The 22,070-nt window shown below is 36.3% G+C and overlaps 1 protein-coding gene across 1 annotated transcript in view; it reads right to left on the reverse strand.

The window, feature by feature from the left end:
* Positions 1-22,070, reverse strand: part of LOC309500942 (uncharacterized protein) — a 240,287-nt gene that overhangs the window by 190,275 nt on the left and 27,942 nt on the right. The window lies entirely within an intron of this gene.

Below are 22,070 nucleotides of genomic sequence, written 5' to 3' on the forward strand. Positions count from 1 at the left end.
TAAAATTGACACTTAAAGCTCATTTCATTGGTGTCAGCAGACTGAGGGTAATTGTTGGCTACTATATGTACATTTATTTCTTTATTCTGTCTTTATGCATTGATCTGTCCTCCTTACCTTAATAATATTTGGAATAATTTTATTACATTGTTTAAAATCCGGTTATCAGTAAGTATAAAAACATTAACTCAGTAACTGATTTTTTATTTTATTTTGGGCAGATCAGCTCCTCGCACTAAAATTTACCATAATTGAAGCCCCTCCCACAGCAATCACATCATCAGTGAAGCTCCTCCTACAACAAGCACATCATCAGTGAAGCTCCTCCCACTGCAATTCTCAGATAAATGCTGGAATATTCCCATCATCCTACAAGTGAAGACGAGCACCAGAGCATCAGGAAGAGCTGAAATCTGCAAAGACTGAGTTTATTAAAGAGGACAGTGAGAACATGAGTGATCCAGAACCCTGCAGAATGAAACACACTGAAGATCCTGAAGAACAAAGAGGTTGGTGTTTATTCTTCATTCATTCATGATGCTGAAGAACATTCATGTTAGAAACATTCAAGCACTTCATCACATACATGTATAGATATGCAGTTAAACTATGAAATGGGTACAAAAGTTAAATTTTTGGTTTTCAAAAAATGGTCAGTAAAGTGAGGTTTGAGAAATATTCATATTTATTGTCAACATCAGGTCAAAGTAATTATAATTTTAGCTCCTTTATTTTAAATTAAATTCTATGTTAAAATGTTGGACTTTTCATAGTTTACAACAATTTTTTTTCTTCTTTTTTTTTGTTGTTGCAATAAACATACTGTATCAAGTAAATGAATGGAAGACAGAGTTGTAAGCGTAACCGTTTGGCACCGGTAGCATAAAAAACCCAAACAAAACCCAACCCTAATTATTCATAGTTATAGAGATTAGTCTTCTTATAATATCTTTGGTAACAGGGTAGATGAATGTGGTCAACACTGTGACATTTGTATAAAAAAAGGAGACAATAAATTGAGATTATTTTCTTGTCCTCTAATCATGCTGTAAAAAGAGAACAGATAATTAGTGATCGAAAATACAGTTTTTTTTATAACCAATACAAGGGATGCACCGATATGAAAATTTTGTTCAATAACTGATAATTCTTTATATTTGAAAGCCGATAACCGATATATTTGCCGATAAATTTAAATCCAAATGTGTTCATAATTTTTGAGAGCCTGATTGCAAAGGTCTCACCGTTAAAAGCCATGACCCAAACACACAATTATAATGTTCTATCATAATTTTATGTAGCCTATATGATAGAGTTGCACTTCAGATGTTGCACTGAACTGTATTTGCCTTTTGGAAGTGATCCAATCATATTTTAAGCAATTCAAAACTCTCATCACTCATCTGAAGGAAATAATCCTATATTTATTGGCTTTAATATATTGGCCAAATTTTCTTATTGGGCCGATAACGATAACATTAAAAACGAACATATATCAGTCGATACGATATGGTGGCCGATATATCTTGCATCCCTACCAATACCGATTATTTGCCTATTTATGTCCCTGATAACTGATATTCAGAACAATATACTTATTTATTGTTTTATTTCTGTTTTTGACAATTACAGCAATATCATTGAACTATAAATCTGGTTAACACTCGTTTTCAATGCAGTAATTTCACACAGAAATGTGTATTTTAAGAATACGTTTTATAACGTGCTCTGAGCATTCAACACATCAAGTTCAGCCCCGCGACCCCTGAATAATTTAGATGTTTAATAGCGAAATAAAGGTTATATGTTAATATAATATAGGGAGTTTTAAACGAGAGGATCAGTCTAGACTTTCAGCTTATGAAATTTCTACAGACACTGTTGTCATATGTCACACTCTGTGGTGTTTTTTGTTAAGATAAATTCAATGTATAACAAATAATAATAAATCCAAAATATAATAATATACAATCTGCTCCACTGGACTGCAAAAAGCTTGTAGTGAGAATTGAGTTCGCCAAACTTGAACTGGAACACAGGGGAACTCGCTTAATTTAACTTTGTTTAATTTTTTTTTTTACAGCAAAATGGTAATATTTTATAGCAGTTGTCTACTTTTATGTCCTTTCACTTCATTTTTTTTCTCTTTGTATTATTTTTATGATTTTGTTTCTTTCTCTTCAGACCTGATGGAAGAGAACGAGGAGGGTGAAGAACACTTGAGTCGCTCAAAGAATAAAAAGACATTTTTAAAGAAAAGTAGAGCCAAGAAATCTTTCACCTGCACTCAGTGTGGAAAGAGTTACACAAACAAGCATAATCTTGATGTTCACATGAGAGTTCACACTGGAGAAAAGCCGTACGCATGTGATCAGTGCGGGAAGAGTTTCACACAGTCATCACACTTTAAAGAACACATGAGGATCCACACCGGAGAGAAGCCGTTCACATGTGATCAGTGTGGAAAAACATTTATCTGTGCATCAAACCTGAAGTCACACCTGACATTTCATACGAAGGAGAAGCCACATTCATGTTCTGTGTGTGGAAAGAGTTTTTCAGTGCGGCAAACTTTACATGCACATCAGAAAATTCACACTGGTGTGAGAGAGTACGTGTGCTTTGAGTGTGGGAAGGCTTTTACTACAGCGAACAGTTTAAAACTGCACCAGAGGATTCACACTGGAGAAAAACCTTACAAGTGTTCACACTGTGACAAGAGATTCAGTCACTTATCAAATCTGAAAAAACATGAGAGGATCCACAGCAGAGAGAAGCCGCACACGTGCGATCAGTGTGGAAAGAGTTTCTATTTTAAAACTCAACTGAAGCGACACATGAAGATCCATGCAGTGGATAAACCGGATCACCATGATCCATGTGTAGAGAGGTTCCTTCAGTTATCTTCAGTTTCTCACTCAAATGGAAAACAATCACAGTCTGAGATCACAGTAAGTAGTTCATCTTTATGTGCTGAGCATTAAAGTCTCTCCTGTGTAAGTTAGTTTCCTAACAGCCATGATGAGCAACAGGACATCTTGGTGGTTGCTTGCATTCTGCTTCACATTTTTCACATCATTATGAGATATTATGAGTTAGAATTATAAGACAGTATCTCATTTATTATGACAACATTTCTCATTATGAGATGGTAAGTCGTTATTATGTGAAAGCATCTCGTTATAATGCAATGTTAAGTTATTACAAGATACTAAGTTATAATTATGACAACATTTCTCATTATTGTGACTTCCATATTTATATTATTTGCGCAACTGTGATGGAAACAGGCTTCCATACTTTGTCCCCCGGACATCATGTGACTAAACAGATTAATGTAAATCAGCTTTCTGTTTCTAACATCTGGTTGTTATTATTAAATTCATGAATTAGTTGCAGCCCTAGTTAATTTAAGTTGTTTTTTTATCATTAAAAACAATTTAAGAAAAATATTTTGTTGCTGTGGCTTCGACAAAACCTGATTATCTGAAGATCTTGAGTTACAGATGTCACAGTTCTGTTTAGTTAGTTTAGTTTAGTTAGTCACCCCAAAGTGACAAATAAAATAAAATTCTGTATCAAAATTACAAGGAAACACCAGTACTTTGTTTAGGCTTGGCTTGTAGGGAACTCCAAACCTGCGCACATATATTCAAACGCACATAACTATAGAACCAATTCTTAATGCGCATGTGAACGCCATCAGCGTTTCTCACAGGATCGCGTTTAAAGTCTGTGTAGAGAGAATGGTGTCGTCTTAGCGGCCTCTAATTTAATAACAAATGATTGTTGCAACGGAAGCGAATCAATCAAAACTAACTTTAGCTGGAAAATAACTTTATTAAAGAACCGCTATAAAGCCCAAACAATCTTACCTTAAATTATACGTTTGTCTCTGTAAAGCTGCTTTGAGACAATCTACATTGTTAAAAGTGCTATAAATGAAGATGACTTGACTTGACCAGGGCACCATACAGACTTTATCAAAGAATTTGCTGACTTTATACCTGATTTTCATCTTCATTGTGTGTTCCTTGCAACTGTTGGTGACACAGGATCAATGTCACTATTATTTTTGTTATTTATTAGTACTTATTGTAGAATCTGAAATATTCATTGATCATTTCTCCTCACGTATATTATAATTTTTAGCAGAACGAAATGAAAAACAGAAGCCAAAAAATATGTCACCTGTAAATCTGTCACCATTTCACATGTAAATCTAGTCTGAAGGTTCACATGAGAGTTCACACTGGAAAGAAGCGGCTTAGGCTTTCGCTCTGGAATCACATCTTCTCATTCTGGAGAAAGACCATTTAACTGTGATCAGTGCGGTAAACAGTTTCACTGGGCATCAGTCCTGAAGAAACACCTGAAGATTCATACAAAGGAGAAGATTCATTAGTAATATTACAACAGAAAAGACACAGCGGTGTGTGTTTCAGTGCAGAAGTCCTTTACTACAGAAGATGAACTGAAAGAGTGTCAGAAAATTCACACTGGAGAAAAAGGCCATAACACTTTTAAGAGAAACGTGAATCTGATATTAATTTTTAACTCGTTCTTCATTGTTTTTCATCAGAACATCTAGTTTCTCTTCCACTTCTACTCTTCCATGCAAATGCAAGATATGCTTTCATGTATCTTTGAAACTGGACACTTTTCTGATGCTTTGGCTCTTATAAGTCATTAAAGAGAGAGATCTGTTTCATTTGCTTTCAATTTTACTTAGTTTGTATTTGCTTCATGTAATGATTGATTAAACTCATTTTATCAACATCTCATTGTTATTGTCATGAATTTTCCTGATATGATTGCTTTTTGAGCTTTCCATGTTTTATTTTTCTCAATAGAGCTTTTAAATGCCTAATAAAATTATACATTTCTAGTCAGTTTGATGTTTCATTCACACCATGAGTCTTCATGAAGTCAGAACAATTACTATGAACTTTAAACAACACACAGTTTTCAATCACTAGGGGGCCACGAGATAACTTGAAATTTATGTAAATATATTAATATAGCTTAATTCATTGATTTTTATTATTAATACTTTGATTGTTAAAAAAAGTATAAATAAAATTAATAAAAAAAAATCAAACAAAGCACCTTGTGTAAGTGTTCTGTAATACAGACTGAACGGTGGCTCAAATCACCCGACCGCTTCATGAACATAGGATACTTAAACTACATCTCTCAGTTGGATAAAGACAACAAGTGTCCCAAATAAAGCTTTGATGGATGACGATTGTAATGAAGGTAAAGATGAATACACAGTCACCCTGAACTAGGCCAAAACAGGTTTTATTATTGGTACCAATTCTCAGCCATACGGTACCAATAATAAAACCTGTTTTGGCCCAGTTCAGGGTGACTAACTGGCTGAGATTCGGGCCAGTTATGGCCCATGTGTGACCCTTGTCTCTAATCCAGTACTGGGCCACTTCAGGGCCGTCATTCTTTGCGGTACTTGGGCCGAGGGAAAAGTGATTGTATGGCCCGGAGCTGGGCCAGAAAAAGTTTGCTATGTGGGTATAATAGTAACAGCGCCCGAGATCCGCCCACAAAGTTACCTGCGTTTCGCGTTTGATACTTGCGTTTCAGATCGTTAAAATAGGGCCCATTCAGTAATTTAACAAGTCTGAAAACACTGGAGAGGATCCACACTGGAAAGAAGCTGCCCTCATGTGATCAGTGCGGATCTAGTTTCAAACTCAAACCAACTCTTAGGCATCACACGAGAGTTCACACTGGGAGTCAGGTGTGAATCACAGCATTATTCATGATGTTTCACGCCTCCCCACATACAGCCATTATGACAATAAAGGCCCTATTTTAACCATCTAAAGCCCTATTCAGATGTGATTAACTTTACAAGGGTAGATGGAGTAATGTAATTTTACCACAGGACGTCTGTAATATTAATGGCCAATTCGCACAGGATAAGATATCTCAGTAAAACTAGCAGAAGTGGGAGAGTAACTCGATTTGCGCATCGCTGTCACCATGTGTACAATACAATGTGTGTATTACTTTGCTTCCTGATATCATGTGCGCAAACACATATAACCTATATTTATATATATAAAACAGGTATGTCCGGTCGAACGATGTATTAATTAACTTCAGATTGGATTGTGTTGGTAATAGGCACTTACCTAACGCTAAGATTTCGATCTTCTTTCTGATCTGAATGGTGTGTGGAAAACACTTGAGTTTTGCCACAGACTCGTTCCAGCGTCTAGAACGCAACAGAATGCTTTTTCAAGCGTCTCCATACTTGAAAAAACGCGGAAAACTACTTTTAAACAGGAAATGAAGAAATATTTACATACATATTTACAGCGGGTCTATTCGCACAGGATTATTACCTGAGGTCATTTTTCCTGACCTTTTTACTGAAGGAAAAAGTCGCCGTAATCTTTACTGACAGATCTTTACTGTCCGTGATGATCACTGAGATGCACATTCGGACGGGACTAAAATCACAGAGAAGTTCTGGTAATTATTACTTTTCCCCACCTCTCCATGTTATACTAGTCCCGTCTGAATAGGGCTATAGACACAATAATCGCTTGTTCTATCAGAGGAACTGTTCACTGATGACACCGACCTTCAGATCGCGGAGTTACCACACATTCAGAATGTTTTATTTTTCATTTCTATTTTGTTGTGTTTAATAATTCAGATTTCAGAATTGATCTGTATAGCTATACTCAGTCCAACTGGTCTTGTTTGGAATTGCAGGTTGACTTCTGCTTATTTGTTCAAGTTACTGTATAACTGAGCAAAGTACTGTTAAATTGTACAGCTTTCCTGTAGCTGTGGTCATGGGTTTGATTCCCAGGGAAAGCCAGAATTGTTAAGGCTGTGAGTGTGTGGACCTTGAAATGAAATGTAAGTCGCTTTGGACAAAAGTGTCTGCCGATTATTTGTAAAGTATGTATGCAAAAACAAAAAGATCACTGAAGGTTTCAATGTATATTGAATTTCTTTTATTTAACAGTAATAACATGGAGTTGAAAATTAATAATACTAGCATATAAATGTTTTTGTGGAAAAAAAAACAGTATTGATTTGGCGAGGAGGGGGCCTTGGAGTAATAAAGGTTGGGAATCACTGATCCATGTCATATTGTGAGAAATAACAGTCTTTATAGGCTTTTATCATGTTTCCTGACTCAAATAATGTGTTTCTAACAGCAAACACTCAGAATAAAGTGAGATGATCTGCTGATGATCCTGAATGGCTTGTTGAATGAGTGTTGATAGTCTGAGGCTCATCAATATGAACAGATCTGCTGAAAACACTCTTTATTTCATGACAATAGTTCCTGTTTTCACCTCATTTATTATGCTGATGTCTTCAGATCTCCTGTAAATTGACACTTAATGCTCATTTAATTGGTGTGAACTGTAATAGAAATTTTACATTTAGATGTGTTTTTTACTCTTAGATGTGTTTTTACTTTTAGAAGTGTACAACTTGTATTAACATCTGTCACTTTATTTTTTACTCATGAGCATTTAAAGAAATATATTCATATAAGCTAAAGCACGTTATTAAAGATGTGTAATCAAGTGTTTCAGAAAAGCATAAGTTAAGACAAGCTTGCAGGGACAAAATGTTTTGAGTGACAAAATGTTTTGAGTTATAGGAGACTTAGTAGCAAAGAGACTAAGTACTCAAGTGACCTATTGTTGGTGAACTTCAAGTGTGAAAATATGTGCGCAGCTTCAGATCAAAATAGAGATAGACAAAAGGTGTGAATTTTGAGCAGCAGCTAAAAACAGGAACTTGCATGATATTGTTCTGTTTAGATATAATTTATGCAAGACAAAGATTAAGTTGAGATGTCCTTTTAAGGTAAACGAATGGTGAAGCCTAATCAGGATGTGTTTTGTGTATATAAGCTGGGCAAAAAGCAGAGGTCGGGGCCTTCCCATACCAGATGCGTTCTGTATGTGAATGTCAATTTCTTGCAAGAAATAAAGCTGATCTTTATAACCTTTGAAATCTCCAGCTGTCTTACAATTATTATTTAAAGTTGAGAAAGAATTTTCCACGACAGAACAGACTGAGGGAATTTGTTGGTTACTGTGTAGGCTACATTTATTCTTTAGTCTTTATGCGTTGAACTCTTTTTCTTACCATTATTTATATTCAGAATAATTTAATTGCATTATTTATATTCTGTTACCAATAAGTATAAAAACAAACTCAGTGACTGATATATATTTTTTGTTTGGTCAGATCAGCTCCTCCCACTAAAATTTACCATAATTGAAGCCCCTCCCATGTCAATCACATCATAAGTGAAGCTCCTCCCACAGCAATGACATCATCAGTGAAGCTCCTCCCTCTGCAATTCTCCAATAAATGCTGCAAATTCCCATCAGCTACAAGTGAAGACGAGCATCAGAGCATCAGGAAGAGCTGAAATCTGCAAAGACTGAGTTTATTAAAGAGGACAGTGAGAACATGAGTGATCCCGAACCCTGCAGAATGAAACACACTGAAGATCCTGAAGAACAAAGAGGTTGGTGTTTATTCTTCATTCATTCATGATGCTGAAGAACATTAATTTTAGAAACATTCAAGCACTTCATCACTTTTAGATAAACAGTTCAACTATGAAATGGCTGCAAAAGTTTCATTTTTGGTTTTCAAGAATGGTCAGTAAAAGGAGGTTTGAGAAATATTCATATTTATTGTCAACATCAGGTCAAAGTAATTATAATTTTAGCTCTTTTATTTTAAATGTATATCTGGTTCACATTTTTTGTTAAAATGTTTTTTTTTTTAAATAAACATACTGTATCGAGTAAATGAATGGCAGGCAGAGTTATAAGCGTAACCGTTTTAATAAAGTATTGATTTGGCCCTGGTATCGTAAAAAAACCCAAACAATACCCAACCCTAATTATTAATAGTTATAGAGATTAGTCTTCTTATAATATCTTTGGTAACAGGGTAGATGAATGTGGTCAACACTGTGCCATTTGTGTAAAAAAAGGAGACAATAGATTGAGATTATTTTCTTGTCCTCCAATCATGCTGTAAAAAGAGCACAGATAATTATTGATCGACAATACTGCACTCTAAAAACTGCTGGGTTAAAAAATAACCCAACCTTAACCACACGGCTGGGTCACTATTGGACAGAACACGCGCTGGGTTGGTTTGACCCAAGTGCTGGGTTTTACTAGCCTGGCAAGCCAGACTACATCAAGATGTTTAGTCTGGCAACTCACCATAGACACGCTCACTCCGAGGGGCGGGATAAACGGCTGTCTTTCAAATTCCCTCTGCACGCAATAGGACAGCGCTTCAACCAACCAGAGCGTTTTCCCAACAGCGGAGCTAGTTGATAGATTCATTCAACTTTTGCCATATCTGGCCGGCAAAACGACGAACACATCTTCCTTTTTTAAAGAATGACTTAGTTGCCGTTCTTTGCTCTTTTCTCAAAGAAAAACTTAACTCCAAGTCCTCTAGAGTCGCGGACAAAGCCGATTCGAAAGACTGTTCTCCAGCAGCCGTCATTCTTTGTTTTCAAGTCGCAGGCAGGTAACCGTCGCAACTCTGTCGTCATATGTTAAGCCCGCCCCACCTACTCTATAAGCGACGTGATTGGCCTGACCCAATTTAGGTTTTTGCAGCTAGAAGGTCTATTGAGAGTTGCTAGACCCACCTGGCTGCAAAATACATTTTGCTGCCGCTAGGGTGCGTCTAGATTTCTAGGCTAGGGTTTTACCATTTAACCCATATTTCTGGGTCATTCATTTGACCCAACCAGTGGGTGAAATTAACCCTCTTGCTAGGTTAAGTCTTACTCATGTGCTGGGTTATTTCTTGTCTCATTGCCTTAATAAAATTAGAAACAAATATTTGTTATATTATGAATGTAAAATAATTATTATCTCTGTAATACAATAATCCAGAGAGGCCACTGTATGATTTAAATCTCATTTTTTTATTTTATACATTTCTTTAATACTTTTCTTTATCGAATACAAATGTTAATCAATGTCAAAGGTCTGACATGTCCCCCTCATTTCATCCCTGAGGCACAGAATGTGCAGCAATTCACCAGTCATCTCATTTAGTAAATATTCAACCATGTTGGTCCTCACCTGTTGATTACACAAGTCAAGTCATCTTTTTTATAGCGCTTTTTACAATACAGATTGTATCAAAGCAGCTTCATAGTGATACTGTAACATGAATATAATACAACAAAGTTTGTTTCTAGAAGAATATTGCATCATCATCCACCTTAAGTAAGGCAGATCAATAATATTGTTGAATATTAAATGTCCCCAACTAAGCAAGCCAAAAGCCAAGGCAACAGTGGCAAGGAACCAAAACTCCATCAGTGACAGAATGGAGAAAAAAACCTTGGGAGAACCCAGGCTCAGTCGCTCAGTTCTCCTCTGGCCAACGAGCGAACAGTGTATGATTATGATCCAGGCAGCGTTACAGATCAGAGGTCAGATTTAATAAGAACATTCAGAATATTTATCCAGTTCCATCTGGTTGGAAGTTGGAGTCATCACACCGGTATGGAGACGAGTTTGTTGAGGATCAGTCGTGTCGATGAGGCCTTCGCAGGGCTGATGAGGCTGGCCCTTCAGGGATGCGTCATGGATGGGTCCAGGCGCAGGTCCACCTTCTGATCTGGATACGGCCTGGATCCGGCTGACTTCAGTAAACTTTAGAATGAACAGAAAGACAAACATTAGCATAGATGCCATTCTTCTTATTAAATAATGAGTACATCAGGTGTTATAGGAAAGCATCCCTGGTTTCAGCTGACCTTAAATGTTGACCTATGTCAAGTTAAGCTTTTTTTGTGGAAGTATCAATTTATTATTGAATATGCAATTAAAATTATTGCAAACATTACCAAATGACCAAATGTGAAAAACAAACAAAATGTGTATTCAGCATTTGCAAACTGAATTATAGTAATAGTAATAAAATAGTAATTTGGACAAATATTATCAACATTAAGGCATTAAAATAAAACATTATTTTATTAAAAGTAAAATATTACTGTAATGTTGAAAGTGTCTTTAACATTAAAACTCACAAACTCACAAAGCTGCTCGTTAATCTCCTGACTGGCAGCGCTGATGATCACCTCGTTTAGATGTTAACTTACACACAATAAAATGAAAGATGACATGCATTATGGTAGGGTATAGGCTATCATGTAAGTTTACATTTTTTAAGTTTTAAATATTGACAATCATTCGTTCAACTAAACGGGTATAGCCTACTTTTATTCTCAAAACTGGCACCTGTCCATTTATTTCTCCTTTCCTCAGTCGATGTTTATAAAGATTGCAAGTCATACATTTACACAAAAAAAAAACTAGGCTATATCAACCTCTTGAAAGCCTTTTTTTTTTTTTTTTTTTCAGAAACGATGGTTCGAGACATTACAGAAGACACACGCAGACTGCTGGAACTTACCTCAGTCATTTCTTCTGACGAGTATTTCTAAAACTACGCCAGCAGACTTTTCACTCACAACTCACTAGCTAGCCTAACGTACATTAGAGACTCATTTCCCGCTGATTTTACGTGCGAGCCCTGTGAGGGAAACTGCACGTGTGGATTTCATACAAAACGCTTTTCTCACTTTTAAATACAACGTCCACAATGAATAGCCCTACGATAATTACGTGATGAATTTAGAATTTAAACTGCATATTTCAAAAATATAGCTGGTTTAAATTCAACTAAGGATTTAACAATGCGGCATATTGTCAAAAATTCTAACCGGCTAGCTGTGGCTAATTAATGTTTCACAGAATAAATACCTTACCCCTCACACTTATATATCAAAGACTGTATCTTGAACAGTGAAATTTGCTTGCTGCTACCACCACAACTTATTAAAAATATAGGTAAACATTCACTTACCATAAAACACTGCCTGCTCCGAGTGGCTTTCTCCTCGAGTCAGAAGTGAAGAATCCAGAAAGTTCCGCAAAGAATGAAAAAAGTAACCAGTTGCTGGGTCAAAATAACCCAACCAGCGGTTTATTTGTGAATGACCCCCTTACAACTCATTTGACCCAGCATGAGCAACCCAATAATGTGTTTACAGTACCCCAAACAACCCAACTTTTTGACCCAGCACAATCAACCCAACAATTTGTTTACAGAAACAACCCAGCATTTTTTTTAGTGTGTTTTTTATAACCAAGGGATGCACCGATATGAAAATTTTGTTCAATAACTGATAATTCTTTATATTTGTAAGCCGATAACCAATATATTATCCGATAAATCTAAATCCAAATATGTTCATAATTTTTGAGAGCCTGATTACAAAAGTCTCACCATTAAAAGCCATGACCCAAGCACACAATTATAATGTTCTATCATAATTTTATGTAGCCTATATGATAGAGTTGCACTGCAGATGTTGCACTGAACTGTGTTTTCCTTTTGGAAGTGATCCAATCATATTTTAAGCAATTTAAAACTCTCATCACTCATCTGAAGGAAATAATCCTTTATTTATCGGCTTTAATATATTGGCCAAATTTTCTTATTGGGCCGATAACGATAATGTTATGTCCCGTATTATAAGGACGTTTATAAGGGCATCTTCAGTAAGCGCGGCCTTTTTAAAAGCGGCGAATCAGTAGATCCACCAATCAGACTCCACCGATGACAGTCAATCCCTGCTCACATATACAAAACAACACCCACACAAAACAGATACCTAGGACCGTAACAGATAACATTAAAAATTAACATATATCAGTCGATACGATATGGTGGCCGATATATCTTGCATCCCTACCAATGCCGATTATTTGCCTATTTATGTCCCTGATACAAAACTTGTAAACTTAACAAATAAACGTATTTATTGTTTTATTTCTGTTTTTGACAATTACAATTCTGTTTAGAAATAAAGCAATAGCATTGAACTATAAATCTGGTTAACACTCGTTTTCAATGCTGTAATTTCAGTAATTTCACTTGCATACAAAACCAAATAATAAATAAACTAAATCCTATAGGAGTAAAAAAGAGTGCAAAAATAAATAAGTGCACGGTCACTAAAGCGTCTTTTTTAAATAACACGTAACATATAAAGTATTTAAAAATATTTCAAACACATTAAAAAACATTCTAAACCACCTGAATAAAAAACATTGCTACTTCAATTAACCTTAGTGCTCTCAGTTGCATATTTTATTTATAACAACAGCATTTATATGAACTATAGGCAAAATATGAACTATATTTCACAACATAAATAAACGACGGGGAAGTCTATCAACTTTGCATAAATATAAGCATTCACTTTCAACAATAGTTTTAAAAGGTTTATGTGTTTAATAGGCTAAAGAGGGAAGAGAGTGGAATATGCTGGAATATGAACTGCAATATGCATACATTGAAAAATAAACAGAACAATGTTCTGTATCACATTATCACAAATACCAAGTCCATCTCATCTGGCGTGTCATCAGAATTATTAATGTTTTTATCTGTGCGTTTACACAGAACTTGTCTCGTGGAGATCATAATCTCCACACAGCTGTAATAATTTAGATGTTTAATAGCCAAATAAAGGTTATATGTTAAAGGGATAGTTCACTTTGAAATTAAATTTTGGTATGTTTTAGCTTACCTGAAGGGCATCCAAGATGTAGGTGTCTTTTTTTCCGCAGTAGTTTCAATTTTGATATTTTTAGGTCAAACCGTTCTTGTCTGACAGTCATATAATGCAGGTATATGGATACTGTCTCAAAACACAAGCACAGAGTCCAAATTAAAACAATTCCCCATCGTCCAAATTAAACAATTCCCCATCGTAAGTACACACTGATGGCCTAAGACACGAAACGAGCGGTTTGTGTGAGAAAACGAACAGTATTTTTATCGTTTTTACCTCTTATAACACAACCACGTCGAAGTGATCTGAAGTCGCGGGCGCTTCCTGCTGTGTGACGTGTGCGCAGACTGGTGCATAGTAAGGATGGCTGACGCGAAACAGTCGTTCCGAAGCTTTGCGAGATCCCGAAGCGCAGATGTTTCGAAACACTGATCCGAAGCGTGATTCAAAACACCTATGTCACGTGACTATGGCCAAACGAAGCCTCGAAGTGTTTCACTAAGTGTTTCATCAGGTGTGGTCCGCCGAATCAGCGTTTGATTGACACGGTCGGGAACAGACCACACAGTCGCACATCTGTATAAAAGTGAAATCAACGCATCTTGACCTCGTGGGTTTTTGTGAAAGGAGTTTGATTTTGAGATAGCGGATTTTTGGTGATATAGTGACATAGTGCGATTTGATTAGTTATAGGCTATTTAGGCTTGCATTTAAATTTAACATGAATTTAAATGAAACTGGAAAGAGATAGCAGTAATCTTTCCTCATTTGTATGTCCTAGCTAAAAAAATATCTCCGCCGTCGGCATCAATGGCCTCGTGGTCAGTGCGCCGACATGTAGCGCCTTTGCACTCGGGCGTCCCGAGTTCGAGTCCCGGCTCGTGGACCTTTCCCGCCTCGTTTTTTTGTCATCTCTCTACTGTCCTGTCACAATAAAAGGAAAATCACCAAAACAATATATATATATATCTTTGCATGCCAGTAACAAGTGTCCCTTGTGAGAGGATTTTTTCAAAGGCTGGAGAAATTATCTGTAAAAAAAGAAGTAGTCTAAGTCCTTCCACAGCAGAGAAATGAATATTTTTTAATAAAAATCTCTAAAAAAGTGAGACATTGTGGCTTGATTTCTTTTATTAATATTCATTTTGCAAGACCAAAATGCACAGTGAGGAGCCTATAGGTTACAATCTTCACATATTAGAAAATTATAATAATAAAAAAACAACACATTTTTTTAATGGCTCGTCAAGGTTGTTTCAGATCAACACCTGCAAGTGACCACTAGGTGTCACCGTTGAGACGGGTGTCGGATTGATTCGAAGCCTCGAAACAATATGGCACATTTGGTTCAACTGTTTCAATTGCTTCACGAGGCCTCGATCTGGCCATCACTAGTGCATAGATGTATATACACTAGATGTCGCATTAAAGACATTCGTTCCAATGAACTGCCGTAGCCAAGGCGAAATCTAGTATATATATCTATGCACCAGTCTGCGCACACGTCACACAGCAGGAAGCGCCCGCGACTTCAGATCACTTCGACGTGGTTGTGTTATAAGAGGTAAAAACGATAAAAATACTGTTCGGTTTCTCACACAAACCGCTCGTTTCGTGTCTTAGGCCATCAGTGTGTACTTACGATGGGGAATTGTTTAATTTGGACGATGGGGAATTGTTTTAATTTGGACTCTGTGCTTGTGTTTTGAGACAGTATCCATATACCTGCATTATATGACTGTCAGACAAGAACGGTTTGACCTAAAAATATCAAAATTGAAACTACTGCGGAAAAAAAGACACCTACATCTTGGATGCCCTTCAGGTAAGCTATAACATATAACATACCTAAACATACCAACATTTTATTTCAAAGTGAACTATCCCTTTAATATAATATGGGGAGTTTTAAACGAGAGGATCAGTCTAAACTTTCAGCTTGTGAAATTTCTACAGACACTGTTGTGATAGATAAATTCAATTTATAACAAATAATAATAAATCCAAAATTTAATAATATACAATCTGCTCCACTGGACTGCAAAAAGCTTGTGTTCTTGTAATTAAACTAAGAGGCCACAGTGTGACGTTTCTGTGGCAAGCAGAGCGGGAATTGAGTTCGCCAAACTCGAGCTGGAACACAGGGGAACTCGCTTTATTTAACTTTATTTAATTAATATTTAAAAAAAAAAAAAAAAAAAACAGCAATATGGTAATATTTTATAGCAGTTGTCTACTTTAATGTCCTTTCACTTCATTTTTTTTCTCTTTGTATTTGATGATTTTTTTCTTTCACTTCAGATCTGATAGAAGAGAACGAGGAGAGTGAAGAACACTTGAGTTGCTCAAAGAATAAACAGACATTTTTAAAGGAAAGAAGAGTCAAGAAATGTACAACCTGCACTCAGTGTGGAAAGACTATCACAACCAATTATCTTAATCTTCACATGAGAGTTCACACTGGAGAGAAGAAGCTGTTCACATGTGATCAGTGCGGGAAGAGTTTCAAAGGATCAGCAAACCTTGAAAGACACATGAGGATCCACACTGGAGAAAAGCCGTTCACATGTGATCAATGTGAAAAGAGATACTCGCACAAACATGATCTTAAGCTTCACATGAGATTTCACACTGGAGAGAAGCCGTTCTCATGTGATCAATGTGGGAAGAGCTTCACACAAAAACAACATCTTAATCTTCACATCAGAGTTCACACTGGAGAAAAGCCGTACGCATGTGATCAGTGCGGGAAGAGTTTCACACAATCATCACACTTTAAAGAACACATGATGATCCACACCGGAGAGAAGCCGTTCACATGTGATCTGTGTGGGAAAACATTTCTTAGGCCATCAGAGCTGAAGTCACACCTGACAGTTCATACGAAGGAGAAGCCGCATTCATGTTCTGTGTGTGGAAAGAGTTTTTCACTGCGGAAACATTTAAAAGGACATGAGAAAATTCACACTGGTGTAAAAGAGTACATGTGCTTTGAGTGTGAGAAGACTTTTATTACAGCGCAATCTTTAAAACAGCACCAGAGAATTCACACTGGAGAAAAACCTTACAAGTGTTCACACTGTGACAAGAGATTCTGTCACTCATCAACTCTGAAATCACATGAGATGATCCACACTAGAGAGAAGCCGCACACGTGCGATCAGTGTGGAGAGAGTTTCTCTTTTAAAACTCACCTGAAGCAACACATGAAGATCCATACAGTGGAGAAACCGGATCACCATGATCCATGTGGAGAGAGGTTCCTTCAGTTATCTTCAGTGACTCACTCAAATGGAAAACAATCACAGTCTGAGATCACAGTAAGTAGTTCATCTTTATGTGCTGAGCATTAAAGTCTCTCCTGTGTAAGTTAGTTTCCTAACAGCCATGATGAGCAACAGGACATCTTGGTGGTTGCTTGCTATCTGCTTCACATTTTTCACATCATTATGAGATATTGAGTTATAATTATAAGACAGTATCTCATTATTATGACAACATTTATCATTATGAGATAGTCGTTGTTATGAGAAAGCATCTCGTTATAATGCAATGTTAAGTTATTACGAGATACTAAGTTATAATTATTGAACAACATTTCTCATTATTGTGACTTCCATATTTATATTATTTGCGCAACTGTGATGGAAACAGGCTTCCATACTTTGTCCCACGGACATCATGTGACTAAACAGATTAATGTAAATCAGCTTTCTGTTTCTAACATCTGCTTGTTATTATTAAATTCATGAATTAGTTGCAGCCCTAGTTAATTTAAGTTGTTTTTTTATCATTAAAAACAATTTAAGAAAAATTGTTTGTTGCTGTGGCTTCGACAAAACCTGATTATCATGTTATACTGCGCGATCTGAAGATCTTGAGATACAGATGTCACAGTTCTGTTCAGTTAGTTTAATTTTCATGGACTTTTAGTTTGTTTTCTCAGTCACATGTTCACCTTTGTCTTAGTTTACCCGCCACTCATCTGCCATCGTGGTCATTAATTTCTTTTGCACGTTTGTTATTTTACCCTCATATGCCTTGTATTTAAGTGGCAGTCTTTTCAGTTCTCATTTGTCTGGTTTCATTTGCCTATCTTGTTTGTATTACCTTCTGAGTGGATTATTAAAGACGTTATACCTTGTCTTCATCTTCATCGTGTGTTCCTTGCAACCATTGGTGCTTAATGTAACAATATAGTGTAAAAAAACACATTTGAGATTTGTGCTGGCTACAGGGCACCATACAGACTTTATCAAATAATTTGGTGACTTTCTATCAGAGTTAGTACTGGGCACAGATAAAGTCCTAATTGTTAGTGATTTTAATATTAATGTAGATAACGTTAAGATGCATTGAGTATATGGGTGGATTCTTAAGCCTGGAACACACCAAGCCGACGGTCGGCTGTCCGGCAGTTTCCGTGCGTCGGCCGACTAAATCTTCCAAGTGTGTTCCGCACCGTCGGCTGAAATTGGTCCTCGACGGCTTTGTAACGGCCGATTCGACATGTTTAATCGGCGTGGGGCCGTCGGTGAAAGAGGGAACTCTGATTGGCTGTTCAGTTTAGTGAACGAGTCAGTGCACGAGAATAATAGCAAAACAGCGAGCATAGTCAAACGGTACAGATAGAAGGCTGTTCTAATGTTCTGTTATCATACCTGAGTGTTCCTTGGCGAATATTTCAATATTAACACGAGAGGAGTGGAATAAAGAAAGTGTTTAGCAGGATTGATATTCAAAACGGTAAGCACGCACTGCTTTGTTTACGGTTTGTGTATATGCAGCCGCAGCTTCGGTTTCCCTTTTTGAATAATGAATATTGACGAATATATCTTCAGAAATAGACAGTTGTCTCATTTACACATTTACACTCTCGGTGTGTTCAAGTGCAGCTTTTTACCCCGACGCGAGGCGACAACACAGTCGGCTTTCATCAGCGCTAGTTCGTTGGCGTCGGCTTGGTGTGTTCCAGGCTTTAAATACATTATACCTGATCTTCATCGTGTGTTCCTTGCAACCGTTGGTGACAAAGGATCAATGTCACTATTAATTATTATTTTTTATTTTTTTTATATGTGATTAGTCTTAGTAATTTTTGTAGAATCAGACATATTTATTGATCGTCTCTAATCATGTATATTATCATTTTTAGCAGAACTGCCAGAAAGCATCTGGAAGGAGAGGACGGAGAGAACGCCAGTGATCCAGAACCTGCAGAATGAAACATCAAGATACTGAAGAACAAAGAGGTTGGTGTTTATTCTTGATTCCTCATTCATTCTTCATGATGAAGAACATGCTGATGCTCACCAGATTTACATTGTTTCATGACCAAACTAGTGACTTATAACACGAATCATCTTCATGACATTAAAATAGATCATAATCGTGCACAGCAGTTGTTGACCAGTGATCTTGATTTTGAGCTTCACTTTTTATTTCATGTTTCTCTCTCATTTGAAATCTCACTTGATTTAATGTTTCTTTTAGATCTGATGGAGGCGAACATTCTTCTCATTCAGAAGAAAGACCATTTAACTGTGATCAGTGCGGTAAACAGTTTCACTCGGCGTCAGTCCTGAAGAAACACCGGAAGATTCACACAAAGGAGAAGATTCATTAGTAATATTACAGCAGAAAAGACACAGCGGTGTGTGTTTCAGTGCAGAAGTCCTTTACTACAGAAGATGAACTGAAAGAGTGCCAGAAAATTCACACTGGAGAAGAAGCCATAACACTTTTAAGAGAGAACACTTTTTTTGTTTTTCATCAGAGCATCTAGTTTCTCTTCCACTTCTACTCTTCCATACAAATGTAAGATATGCTTTCATGTATCTTTGAAACTGGACACTTTTCTGATGCTTTGGCTCTTATAAGTCATTAAAGAGAGAGATCTGTCTCATTCGCTTTCACTTTTACTTAGTTTGTATTTGCTTCATGTAATGATTGATTAAACTCATTTTATCAACATCTCATTGTTATTGTCCTTTTTTATTTTCTGCTGATTCTGCTTGAATCAGGAATAATTCTAGTTCTGAAAGTCATGAAGTATCCTGATATGATTGCTTTTTGAGCTATCCATGTTTTTTTCTCAATAGAGCTTTTAAATGCCTAATTAAATTATACATTTCTAGTCAATTTAATGTTTCATTCACACCAAGAAACTTCATGAAGTCAGAACAATTACTATGAACTTTAAACAACACAGTTTTTAATAAATAAACTGAAATGATCATCTCAACACAGCTTCAACACATGAATGGAATGTGTGTGTTTTATAACGGATGCTCGTCTAAAGAGAAGTTTGTGAGGATCAGTGGTGTTTACATACACATAAACATCAGAAGCTCCAAACATAGACCTCATTTTTCCGGACCTCTTTACTGAAGGTAAAAGTCGCCGTAATCTTTACTGACATAGTCCGTAATGACTACTTAATGATTACTTAGATGGCACATTTGGACAGGACTAAAATCACGGAGAAGCTCTGGTAACTATTACTTTTCCTCACCTCTCCATGTACAGTGGGTACGTAAAGTATTCATACCCCTGGTAAATATGATCAAAAATGGCTGTAAAAAAATAAATCTTTCATTCAAAAAATTGTATCTTTCATTCAAAAAATTGGCAACAATCTAACCTTTCATTGAAGAAAATGAATTCAAACTGGGGAAATAATTATGAAAATAAATGTTTTTCTCCAAAACATGTTGGCCACAATTATTCATACCTCTAGAATGTTTTATGAATAAAATATCTCTGAAGTATATTACCATTAATATTTACCTTTTTTAGCACACCAGGGTGACTAGGAACATGAAATTGTCCAGCCATGACTTCTTGTTTCACAGGATTTTAAATATGAGGAAGCACAAAGGCCAAATTCCCTTAATCATCAATCACAATGAGTAAAACCAAATAATACAGTTCTGATTTGCAGCAAAAGATTGTTGAGCTTCACAAAATAGAAAGTGGCTGTAAGAAAATAGCTAAATAATTGAAAATACCCATTTTGACCATCAGGGCAATAAGAAAGAAGTTATAATCAAGTAAAAATGTTACAAATCTACCAGGAAGAGGACGTGTGTCTATATTGTCTTAATGCACGGTGAGGAGGATGGTTTGAGTGGCCAAAGACTCTTCAAGGATCACAGATGGAGAATTGCAGACATTAGTTGAGTCTTGGGGTCAGAAAGCCTATTAAAAAAAAAATCAAACAACCCCTACATCCCCACATGTTGTTTGGGAGGGTTTCAAGAAAAATGCTCCTCGCTCATCCAAAAACAAACTCAGCATATTCAGTGGTCAGACACGACTGGATCTTCAGACGGCACAGGGTTCTGTGGTCAGATGAGAATAAAAAAAAAAGAGCCTTTTGGCAGCAAACACGCTAGATGGGTTTGGTGCACACAAGGATAAAAAGTACCCCATGTGTACAATTTAATATACCACTGGATCTTTAATGTTGTGGGCATATTTTTCTGCTGGAGGTCCTGGACTTCTTGTTCAGATACATGGCATTGTGAATTCTATCAAATATCAACGGATAAAAAAATCAAAACCTGTTGGCTTCTGCTAGAAATCTTATAATGGGCCGAGGTGGGATCTTCCATCAGGACAACAATCCAAAACAAACATCAAAATCAACACAAAAATGTGTTAGGGAGCACAAAATGAAGCTTCTGCCATGACCGTCCCAATTCCCTGACCTGATGAGTGGAGTGAACTGAAGAGAAGAAGCACCAACATGGATCTGGGAATCTGAAGGATCTGGAGAGATTCTGTATGGAGGAATGATCACTGATCTCTTGTCAGGTGTTCTCCAAACTCATCAGGCATTATAGGAGAAGACTCAGAGCTGTTATCTTGGCATAAGGAAATTGCAAAAAGGTATTTACTAAAAGGGTATGAATAATTGTGGCCAATGTGTTTTGGAGAAAAACATTTATTGTATAATGTGCTTTAGTGAGACTAAACCAAGTTTTGAGAGAAAGTATTTTCTCATAGAACATAAAAAAATATAAATTTGAAATTTTTCAAATTATTTCTGAGAAAAAAAATCTCTCTCAAAATACTTTGAAAAAACTCTCAAATATATATTTTTTTTGCTATCAGTGTGAAAACATTATCTAAAAAAAAAAGTGTTTCTCTCAAAACGCTTTTCTTTGCTCTCAATGCAATTTCTTGCTCTCGTGTCAGGATTTTGCTTTCACTGTGAAAATTGTGTCACAGACTTTCAGCTGTTTGCAATGAACAAATCAAGCAAAAGTAATTGAAATAGCTCAATACAACAAAGTTTCACTTGAAACATATATCTTATTATTACAAAATAAACTTTTAAACAAAAACTTTTGTTTCAAGAGGGTTCCCCAAATTCAACAGAAAATGGAACTCTTAATGACTTCTGCTGTCTCAA

Source organism: Leuciscus leuciscus (assembly GCF_965113295.1).
Source record: "Leuciscus leuciscus genome assembly, chromosome: 1".
Taxonomy (NCBI): Eukaryota; Metazoa; Chordata; class Actinopteri; order Cypriniformes; family Leuciscidae; genus Leuciscus; species Leuciscus leuciscus.